The following is a 12,056-nucleotide window of genomic DNA, read 5'->3' as shown; positions in this document are numbered from 1 at the left end:
TTTTACTGCAAAAACTGGTTTGGTGGTTTGGACTAGACCAGGTCCCGTTAGAGGTATTGTATTGTCCCATTGCTTTGCTTGGCACATAGAAACAGGACCCTGGGTACAGCATCCTCCTTTTTGGGCCAAGGGCAAAAAATCTCAGATAATCACATTTATAAGAACTGTAGATTGTGGCCTAACACTCAAGGAGAAAGAGGACCTTGTTAAAGTTTTACGGTACACCAGAGGTTTTGTTAGCATTTCTATTGAATAATGGCACTGCCTGAGGAACCGGATTCTTTTGGGTCTGAGCTACAGCTCCATGAATCCCAATGCCTTTGGAAAAATCATGATCATAGACTTGACTCAACTAATCAGGAAACATTGCTACACGTTAACTTTCATGCTGGGCAACAAGATCATTCGCCTATAGAAATACATTTTACTATATATAATGACCGAAGTTCAGCTTGGGGAATGAATAGGATAGTAATGTTGACTTTGTCAGGATTGTGATGTTTATGGAATGCTTGGGGACGCCCGGACTCTCCATGGATTCGTCATATTGCCGCGTTCTCTCAGGATCTGAACTTTGCACAAGGGAACCGGCAGGTAAATTTGGCGGCCAAAAGTCCCGCAAAATGGCACAAAGTATGTTTTTCTTTCCTTAAAGGAAAAGGTAAAAAATCATTGCAGGAAAGATTGGATTTCTTAGCATGGGCCAGAAAGCACCATCTTCCATTCTTGGGTGATGTAACAAAAGGCTCCTTTACGGAGGACGAGAGAAAGATATGGGCCAAAATAAACAAGGGAAAATCTAAGGTAAATGGATTATTGACCCCTCATGAGCTGGAAGGTCTGGCTTTGCAGGGAAATGTAATATTGGCAATGGCAAATTTAGGCCCTTCAAAGGACAACAAAGATTTGTCAACTGTTTCCTTGTCCTCTGAGGCTTCAGTTAAAGCACCCTCAGTGCCGCCGGAATACCATGAGGCCACAAAGGATGGTCAGGCTGCTCCACGGCCTGATATGCCCTTACCGTTGAGACCATCTAATGTCTTTCCCAAACCCCAAGGATTGGGAAGGGTCCTAAGAGTTTCGTATAAGAGAGATATCGGCTATGGGACTCAAGCCACCCTTACTAGTTTGGATAGGGGAGAGATAGATCGCAAAGCCTCAGAATTAATTCATCTCAAAACTATAATGACGGGCCCCAAAATTATATACTATTACTTAACACAGCAAGTAGGGGAGGACTTACTAGCAGAGGATGCAAACAGAATATTAACTAGGGGATTTGGAGGAAATAGTAATGTAAATATGCGCTTGGCACAATATCAAGAGATGCTTCCTCCGGGCAGTGTAGTTAGTCTCATAGGAGGCTTTATTTTAGCTTTCTTAAGTTCCCTCAGGAATTGGATTCGACTTACTCCAGAAATCAATCTTCTAAAGTACTTGGGAGGCATAAAACGAATGTTGACCGGAACAGACTGAGATTGGCCAACTGCAATCAGGATGTCTTATCCCGGCATGCTTGCATTGCCTGTTACAAGAGACCATAGAATATTAGAGTCAGAAGGGACCTCAAGAGATCATTGAGTCCAACCCCCTGCTCAGAGCAGGACAAACTAAAGGGGGTGGGGATTGAACCCAGAGCCTTATACATGCAAAGCATGTGCTTAAACCACTGAGATACCTTAAGGGATGATGGTGTAACGAAAGCTAAGATCCTGTTAGAGGAGCGACTTTACTACCCCCCCATTTGCCCGCAGTGTATTGGAGAGTGAGGAAGGAACTTTAATAGGCGCTTTATTCATAGGGGAGAGGTCATCCTCACTATACCTATCAGAAGGCTTGAGACCAATCCTAGAATTCCCCCAGTCAAATGTAGGGATCAAGATATGTCAAATTCACCGAGAAGACCAATTGTCAGTGAACCTCCTTGCACAAATAAGGATGGGGTATCTCCGCGCGATAATGCCCAACAAGCACCCGGATATTACTGGTCTAACAGAGCTCACCAAGCCAAACAATGGGCAATATCACCCGGGGTACACCCCTCACAGCTCACTACCCCTCGTAAGGCCTATGAGGAGGCGGAAAGGACAGTTTGGCAGGAATAGGGAGGCCTGCCTTCCGGTGATCATGGGACATTAAGGAAGGAGCAGGTAAACCTAGCCCATGAACCCAGAAGTATGGACCCCTTTCTTCAGAAAACATTAATTGTGAAAAATAATGATTGGCAATCTACTTTTACCTTTGTCATTGATTCAGGATCTGAATTAAGTGGAGGACCTATTCCTCTCCCATTTTTTCCCTCAGAGGAGGTGTTGATTCAAGGAGCAAATAGAACCCAGAACCGGAGATATGGGATGTGGTTTATCAGTACAATTCCAAAAACATACCTGGGAAGTATACTCATCTTGGAGATTTTTTAATAGGATGGGATTTGATAAATCAGATATGGCCAGAATATAAAATTCTTTATCAAAAAAATTTTAAGGCAAATCTTGTGACACATGTTCCCAGACATATCCCCCCTTTAAAACAACATATTTTGGGAAACTATATTTGGTCGGGCCATGAGGGATTTGAGGAAATTGATGGGATTATTTAAAAACTAATTCAGGAAAAGCAACTCATGATAGCCAAATGTGGAGGGATGGGCTGTTATCCTGTCATGGGAGTATGTAAGCGTTCAGCAAAATGGAGAATGGTCATAGATTTTCGCACTGCAAACAAACAAATACAGTCTCCCCCTTCCAGTTCGGGTGATTATGATAATATCTTCTCAATAAGGAACACTCTAATACAAATGGCATTTCCTTTTAGGATGGCCATTGATTTAAAGGACATGTTTTATTCAGTCCCATTGCAAGACGACCAGGGGATTCTTGACATAAAATGGCAGGGCAAACGACTGAGGTGGCAGGCTTCGCCACAAGGCTACAGCTGGTCCCCTTGGGTAGCCCAACAAGCGCTCAAACCAACATTAGCATGGATAAAAGATCAATGCCTAAACCCTGTAGAAATTGTTTCATATTTGGATGATCTCCTGTTCCTATCTGATACTTTTCTCCCAGAAAACTTAGTTCAGTTAATAGAATCAAGAGGCTGGCAAGAGAATAAAGATAAGATACAATCGGCCGGCCTGGGTGAAAATATTGAGTTTGCAGGATATTCTGTTACAGACTCCAGAATTTGTCTGTCTAATACAGAACGAGAAAAGACTATAAGTAGATGGACAAAAGTTGTCAATCCCACTGATTCAGATTTTAAAGATATGCTAGCTATGGTTTCTAGATGGGCACCATTTGGTAAATTTGGATTGGTCGCACACCGACTAGCCAAACAGCTTTCAGTAACAAAAAGGAAGGCAGTTCCAAGCCACCAGCTATGGAAAGAGGCTTTAAATCAATTTGGATCTATAACCCATATGGCAGTTATTCAAATACCTTGGGAAGAGGGAAGATTCATGGTAGAACTTTATGAGTTTGGATAATAACGGGCGAGGTACATGGGAAGGCAATCATTCATGCACATAAGCAATGGAGTACTATCGATCACGCAAAAAGCACACCAGTAAAGGAGGCACTGGCCTTATTAGAAGCTTTAGATCAGTGGGGATTGGAGCGTTTCCCTCCAACAACTTGGATTTACACGCACTCAGGGTCCAATCTTGTTAAACTACCTCCATGTATCCTACGTGAAAGTTCAGGAACCCCGCATAGATTGTTTCAGATTAAAAATAAAATTGAATACGCCTGTCAAGGGTGTACCTTCTTTCATTTATATCAAACTCCTCCCCCGGATTCAGTTATACCTGTACGAGTCACTACCTCTTCAGACGAATGTTACATGGCATCAGATGGGAGTTCTAAGACAGAACAATGTGGATATTCATGTCAAAGATATCACATGGTTTATATTCAGAATCCAACTCCTTCTCTGTCAGCTCAGAGTTTAGAATGGATGGTTATTATATTGGTCTTAAAACATTGGCTGCTTAATCACCACCAAATTTATTGGGGTCTGCAAACCGACTCTAATTGGTCATTAGGGGAACTTTTGGGAAGCGCGTATACTGGTCACACCAAATTTGATAATTTTGTTGAGTTATTAGATCGAGCTGTACATAATAAAAAACCATGGGTTCTCTGCAAAGTATGCAGTCATTTTAAAAGTACTCCAAAATTACATCAGAATATGGATCAGGAAGTACAAAATAATCCTTTTCAAATATTGAACGTAAAAGGACAGCGAAAGCTGAGCGACTCTCAAGCCTTACAAATAGCTATGGATATCCATGATGACAGACAACTTCCGCAGCCTCAGCTGTTAACAAAACTGCTTATAGCTCAGGGTGCCACTGCTTCTCAGGCCCAAAGGGATCAGCAAATAGTAACAAGGCGATGCCAAATCTGCAGCAGTTGGTTCGCAAGAACACAGAAATATACTCAACTTGGGACCTTTAACCCATCTAATAAGGGGCCAATCTGGCATATAGACTAAATGGACCCCTTACAGACAGTAGGAATGCTCTGTATGGCTTATGTGTAGTAGAAGTGCAGTCTTGAATGACGTTTTGTGAACCGTTAAGTCACTCTTGCTGGGTAGACATTCAAAAAGGGCTTCTTAAGTGTGCCGCCTTCTGAGTCTCCCTGAAGAGGTTCATTCAGATGGAGGTCCCCCCTTCAGTTCACACAAGCTCCAGGATTGGCTTACAAACATGGGCCCTAAATGGACCACTGGAATTACCTACCATCCAGATAATCAATCGATAGTGGAAAGAGGAATAGGACATCTTAAGTTATCTATTCTTGCCACCCTTGAAAGGGATCTTAAAGACAAAAACTTTAAAGGATGGGAGCATATGATATATGATGTTTTATTAAAGTTAAACGAGGAGCGAGTGTTCTCGCCTTTGTCTTTCAGATACCACCCAAAGCGACCTAGACGATTCCGAGTGGGAGATCACGTGTGGGTTCAGCCCTCACCGACAACTGGACTAGAGCCAGCGACTGTGGTAGTTCTAGGTGATCACTCACCAGATTATCATGCTGCAATCGCAGGTCAGCAGAATTCCTCTATCCATGTTCATCAGTCTTCTCTTCGTCCTCGGGAACTGTAGCGATAACTGTCCCTGTAATACCAAGGGCACTCAAGAGGAGTATAAGATGTTTTGTTACAATTACACACAAAATAGATGGAAAGAATGTTTTTGAATTCCCACAAGGGAATGGAGACTGTATGATTCTCAGCTTGCCGCAAGTTCCAATTTCCCAGGTTGGACTTCAGGGAGAGGTTGTCTAAATCACACTGGACTTATACAAAACAATTCTATGTTTCTTTCCTGTTATGCAATCTGGTGCGATACAGGAAGTAGGATGTTTCAATACAATGACAAATCAGCATAATTGTACTTATGAGTATGAAACAGGAGTGTGGAGGGATAATTCCACCTGTTCTTGTCCTTGGAAAATGACAAATTTAACTCTTATAACAAAACGAGTTCAATTATATGAGTGACGCCCCTTTAGATATTATCAGCACTTACGCCTCTCACGAAGTTTGGCAGCGATTGCAACTATGGCTGATTTAAATAATCAAATGGAAGGGGCAGTGTTACATTTAGCAGCAGCAATAGGGATCACCTTTAATAAGACCCAACACGCGATCTCAAATTTATCTTTTTGTTGTAATACTAGTATGTTTCAGCGTCAGTTAGCTAGCTTTTATCAGGAAATTCATTGGAAATGTAATGAGTTTTGTTTTAATGGAAAAGCATATCCCTCGATAGCACAGGCGGAAACCTTATCTGTCATTTGTTTTTGTCAACTTCCAGGATATGGAGTTCAATTGATAGATATGAGTATGACACCTATTGAAGGAAATAACACGTATTGTGTTACGCCAAACAACTGTAAAGATGCTGAATTCAAATCCAACAAAATGGGAATATTTGAGTTAGTCCGGGGAGGCCTGCAAGTAAAAACAGAATCTCGATTGTGTACATCTAGGGAAATTGAGGGATTAATAGTGTTATGTGAAGGCGGATGGTGGCTTAGCAATAATGGCACAAACATCACTAGCACCTTTCTGCCTCCAAGAACATATCAGCTAAACAGAACCAAATGTAGACATTTTACAGGCATTTTTGATAAAGAAGGCCAGAGATGGCGTGGGCTTGATCAGTTTAGGTATAAAACAAGCAAAGTTATTCAATATGTAGATAGCTTTGGTATATGGAGTAAGGAACATCATACACATGTTAGAGTTTCCACTAGGGGAACTAAAACATATGCAACGGTAATAGAAACAGGAAGAATATTTGGAAATTTTGCAACACTTACAACATACCAGTTCTTAAAAGTTGAAGAAAGCTAACAGAATTATATAAAAACATTTTGGCCTTGCAAAATGGAAAACAGAAAAATCAGGCATGGGAAAATTTTAAGGAACTTTTGAATAATATGTATCAAGGCGCAGCTGGAGACGCTAATTAGATTGCGGACCAAGTGCACAGAGCTCTTGAAACAATAACAGAACCCTTTTGACTCATAGTAATAACAGCTACCATAGGGGGCATGGTAGTTCTCGTAGTGTTATTGATCTTAGGATACTGTCACCTAGCAAAAAATCAACGTCAACCCCTGAAAAATGAGGAATAGTAATGTTGATGTTAAGCTTAAATTTACTTATATTTACTTACTTACTTTTTACTTCAACTTACTTATTGCTTTAATAATCTGTATTTCATTTAGTGTTATTGTAATTTTAAGGTTTCTATCTTAAAGCAAGGGGGCATATAGAATATAGAAAGAATAGTTAATGGGTTTTGTGCTTTAAGATAGAATAGTAAAGTATATAGCTTGGGAAAAGGGCTGGAAGGACCTGATAAGGGCTGTCCGGGCGCTAGCACAGCACAAATAGAGGGCAAGCATAAAAACAAAAGCTGACCAGAGCTGACCACATCCATCTAAGTAACACTTGAAAGTGCCTACAAGTCAGGATGACTCAGCAGAAATGCTCACTGATTGGTTAAGCTGACAGCAAAAATGACACTGTTCACTAATTGGTTAAACTGACCACAAAAGTGACACTGTTCACTAATTGGTTACATACGGATAGCAAAAGTGACACTGTTCACTGGTTGGTTACATACTGATCACGCTGATCAATTTGGTGATCAGCCTGAGGGTATTTAAACCCCCAAAAGTCAGTGGCACTTCAGACTGCAGCCCGCTGGGATCCTCGGTAGCTGGAACGAGCCCTTCTATGAACCAGCAGCATCCAAGGGATGGCTAACACTTATCAGAGTCGACTCGGCCTAAGAGGCTTAAGGAGAGAAGCGCTTTTGGTAACGTATGAAAGTAGCACTTGCTTGAAGATAACAAACGAACATCTGTCTGTTTATCTGCTGTGAAAAGGACTTTCCAAATGACCATCTGTCTGTAAGCATTAGAATAACTGAGAGTTTGCAAACGACCATCTGTCTGTAAACATAAAATGACCAATAATAGAATTGTGTATTATGAGAAATGATTGCATACATAGAAAAATATTAGGCCTTTGTATCTTTCTCTGGTTTCATGTTTGTATTGTTTACGTTTATGCTCTTTACTTGATATTAATGACTAAATAAATGAGCCATATTTCTTCAGTTAAAGCCCTATTCATATTCTTGTTCAGTCACCCCTGCCCCTCGGCTGAGGCAACTCCTCTGCTTCCAGAGACCCACACTCCTAAAGCTAAGGCCTTTCAGGCTGCTCTGAGCACACGCATTCTTTCCATGGTGGAAAGGCATTTTGGAAGAGAAAGCTATTGCAATGATGTCCAAAGACAACCTGAGTCGTGGTAATAAGGTGTAAGTTTTATCCTACCGAACAATTGCTGTGATGGATCTGGAGTTGCTATCTAATATTTTCTCTTATGTTAAACTTTGTTCCTACTGTGGTAAATAAATCACACTTTGTATGGAGAAGGCCAGCCAGTCACTCAACTTACTACTGCTCACATCCCCTGAGAGAAGAACAGCCGGTACCAAACACTGTTGAGAAATCACGTTGGTGCACAGGGTGTTGTCGGCTGACACCCTGCTTGAGAAGGGAAAAATCAGGTGATTCTGCCTTAAAAGAGGGACAGGCTCATGACTGAGACCTGAGGGAATGAACTCAGAGAGGCCCAAGAAGGGGTCAGAGATGTAGCTAACCCTGTAACCATGGCAACTGGGATTTAGGCATTCACTGCAAAGGGTTGATTTGGAATTAGCCAATGGTCTTTCCTCCACACAAGGTTCCAAATGTGTCTAGAGCACAGAAGCCGGCTGTTATTGCTGCTGTTGTTATTATTAGTATTGTTATTTTAAAGCATGTTTTAAAACTTATTTGTGTACCCTGTTTATACATTAAATATAAGCAGAGTATGTAGATAGATAGATAGATAGATTATGAATAATCAAAGCCAATTATGTGGCTCTTTTGTTGTCCATTATTGCTGATGTCCAGATCAATGATTTCCTTGAAAATATTCATTATTTGGTGCTATTTATTAAAGAATTTCTGCAAATTCGTCTGACCCCATAGCTCATTGACAAGAACTTCATGATAAGAAATATCTGTTAGGTTTGAGCTGTTTTGACTGGACATATTTTAACAGGCTCTGTTTCTCTTGCCTTATTGGTTACAATAGATTATCCCGCTCCCACTTTGTATAAGTAATGTCCTATTCATTGGGCCAAAGGCAGTGACGTGGTAGGACACACAGGTGGCTTCTGGAACAACCAGTATCGATCTCTGTCTCATTTAGAACAGCCCCTTTAAGCGCTCTGATCATTGGCTTATTGGCTATTCTTGGCTATTGCTCCCTGGTGTTGGCTTGAAATCCCATCCTGCACCCGAGACACCTTCTCAATGGAAGTTTAATCACAACAGATGAACTTCTAGGAGAAGCTACAGTATTGATGAATCGGCATTTTATTATTAAAAAAGCTTCCTTTGAAAAATCCCAATGACAAAAATTGGATCAGAGTTTTATCTCATTTTTCAGTCACTTAGGAAACACTGCAAAACGTTCCTCTTCCAAAAATGACTTTCTACCATAAGAAGAACGACACAGCACTGGTGTATTTAGGTATTGAGGTGTAAAATAATAAAAAGGATGCTTATCCAGGCAGATTAATAACCAAATAATAACCCATTTAGTAACTGTGGACGTGTCCCTGAGAGCAGGGAGCAGCATCCGGGCTTCTCCCTCTGGGTCCTTCTCAGAGGGGAACCACCCCTCCCAGCTACCTCCCACCGGGAGCAGTCTTGAGCTCTTTTCCCAGGCAAGCAGTCTAGTGCTGGGCCCTCAGGGAGGGCTGGCAAGGTACGTAGTCTGGCGCCCGGCCCTCAGGCAGGGCTGGCACAGTAAGCAGTTTAGCGCCAGGCACTCAGGCAGGGCTGGAAAGGTAAGCAGGCCGCTCTCTGGAGCGGTATGGAGGGTGAGGCTCTCTCAGGGTTGTTAGGGAATCGGGGAGGGGGACGCAGGCCCACCCATCTCCACTGCGTTCCACCCCAGGGCCCTTGCAGTGGCAAAGGCCTTTGCCACGGGGTCGGCGGGGCTCCTGCCGCAACATGCCGCCCGGGTTACCCCCGATTCAGCCACGAACTTGTGGCTACCCCTGGGCTTCTTCCTTCCCGAAACCCCCGGTACCTGCCTCCTTCGGGTCACTGGGGCGTGGTAGTCCTACTAGGCCCTCCTCATCCACGGGTGGAAGCTCTGGCAGCTCCATGGGCTCATCCTCGGAGGGCAGCTCTTCCAGGTCCTCCAGCCCCCAGGCCGCGGGCAGGGTCGGTAAGTTCTCTGGGTCCCAGGCTCGGTACAGGGAAGAGTATCTTCGCAGACAGGCTGGCTAACCTAGTGAGGAGGGCTTTAAACTAGGTTCGATGGGGAACGGAGACCTAAGCCCGAAGGTAAGTGGGGAAGAGGGACACCACAAGGAAGCAGAAGGAGGAGGGTGCAGCAGGGGAGGCCTCCCAATTCATACTGTGAAAGTAGGCCAGTCGGCTACTTATCTCAAGTGCCTGTACACAAATGCAAGAAGCCTGGGAAACAAGCAGGAGGAACTGGAAGTCCTGGCACAGTCAAGAAACTACGACATGGTTGGAATAACTGAGACTTGGTGGAGTAACTCACACGATTGGAGCACTGTCATGGATGGGTATAAACTGTTCAGGAAGGACAGGAAGGGGCGAAGGGGTGGAGGAGTTGCACTGTATGTAAGAGAGCACTATGACTGCTCTGAGCTCCAGTATGAAACTGGAGATAAGCCAGTTAAGAGTCTCTGGGTTAAGCTTAGAAGCAAGAACAATAAGGGTGATGTCATGGTGGGTGTCTGTTATAGACCACCAAACCAGGAGGGTGAGGTAGATGAGGCTTTCTTTACTCAACTAGGAAAAGTTTCCAGTTCACAGAACCTGATTCTCATGGGGGACTTCAATCACCCTGACATCTGCTGGAAGAGCAATACAGCAGAGCACAAACAATCCAGGAAGTTTTTGGAGAGTGTCGCGGACAGTTTCCTGGTGCAAGTGCTGGAGCAACCAAGTAAGGGCCGTGCTTCTCTTGACCTGCTGCTCACAAACAGGGAAGATTTGGTAGGGGAAGTAGAAGTGGGTGGCAACCTAGGCAGCAGTGACCATGAGATGGTCGAGTTCAGGATCCTGACAAAAGGAAGAAAGGAGAACAGCAGGATATGGACCATGGACTTCAGAAAAGTGGACTTTGAATCCCTCAGGGAACTGATGGGCAAAATTCCCTGGGAGGCTAATACGAGGGGGAAAGGAATCCAAGAGAGCTGGCTGTATTTTAAAGAAACCTTATTGAGGTCACAGGAGCAAACCATCCCAATGTGCAGAAAGAATAGCAAATATGGTAGGCATCCAGCTTGGCTTAACAAAGAAGTCTTTGGCGAACTTAAACGCAAAAAAGAAGCTTACAAGAAGTGGAAGCTTGGTCAGATGACTAGGGAGGATTATAAAAACACTGCTCGAATGTGCAGGAATGAAATCAGGAAGGCCAAAGCACAATTGGAGTTGCAGCTAGCAAGCGACATGAAGGGGAACAAGAAGGGTTTCTACAGGTATGTTACCACCAAGAGGAAGATTAGTGAAAGTGTGGGCCCCTTAGAGAATGAAGGAGGCGACCTAGTGACGGAGGATGTGGAGAAAGCTGAGGTACTCAATGCCTTTTTTGCCTCTCTCTTCACACACAAGATCAGCTCCCAGACTACTGTGGCACAGAATGGGAAGGAGGCGAACATCCTGCAGTGCTGAAGGAACAGGTCCAAGACTATTTAGAAGGATTGGACATACACAAGTCCATGGGGCCGGATGCAATGCACCCGAGGGTGCTGAGGGAATTGGCTGAGGTGATTTCAGAGCCATTGGCTATTAGCTTTGAAAGCTCGTGGCAACAGAGGGAGGTCCCTGAGGATTGGAAAAAATAAAATATAGTGCCCATCGTCAAAAAAGGGAGAAGAGAGGATCCGGGGAACTACAGACCGGTCAGCCTCACTTCAATCCCTGGAAAAATCATGGAGCAGGTCCTTAAGAAATCCATTTTAAGGCACTTGGAAGAGAGGAAGGTGATCAGGAAGAGTCAACACAGATTCACCAAGGGAAAGTCATGCCTGACCAACCTGATTGCTTTCTATGATGAGGTGACTGGCTCTGTGTATGTAGGGAAGGCGGTGGATGTGATATACCTTGACTTTAGCAAAGCTTTTGATACTGTCTCTCACAATATTCTTATCAGCAAGTTAAAGAAGTATGGGTTGGATGAATGGACTATAAAATGGATAGAGAACTGGCTAGAGCATAGGGTTCAACGAGTAGTGATCAATGGCTCCATGTCTAGCTGGCAACCGATCACAAGCGGAGTGCCCCAGGGGTCGGTCCTGGGGCCGGTTTTGTTCAACATCTTCATTAATGTTCTGGAGGAGGTGGTAGATTGCACCCTAAGCAAGTTTGCGGATGACACTAAGCTGGGGGGAGTGGTAGATACCCTGGAAGGTAGGGATAGGATGCAGA

Source organism: Emydura macquarii, unplaced genomic scaffold (assembly GCF_026122565.2).
Source record: "Emydura macquarii macquarii isolate MOO-44397 ecotype Brisbane River unplaced genomic scaffold, CSIRO-AGI_Emac_v2 contig_3069, whole genome shotgun sequence".
NCBI lineage: Eukaryota > Metazoa > Chordata > Testudines > Chelidae > Emydura > Emydura macquarii.
The sequence above is the reverse complement of the archived record's forward strand: the minus strand, read 5'-3'. Positions refer to the sequence as shown.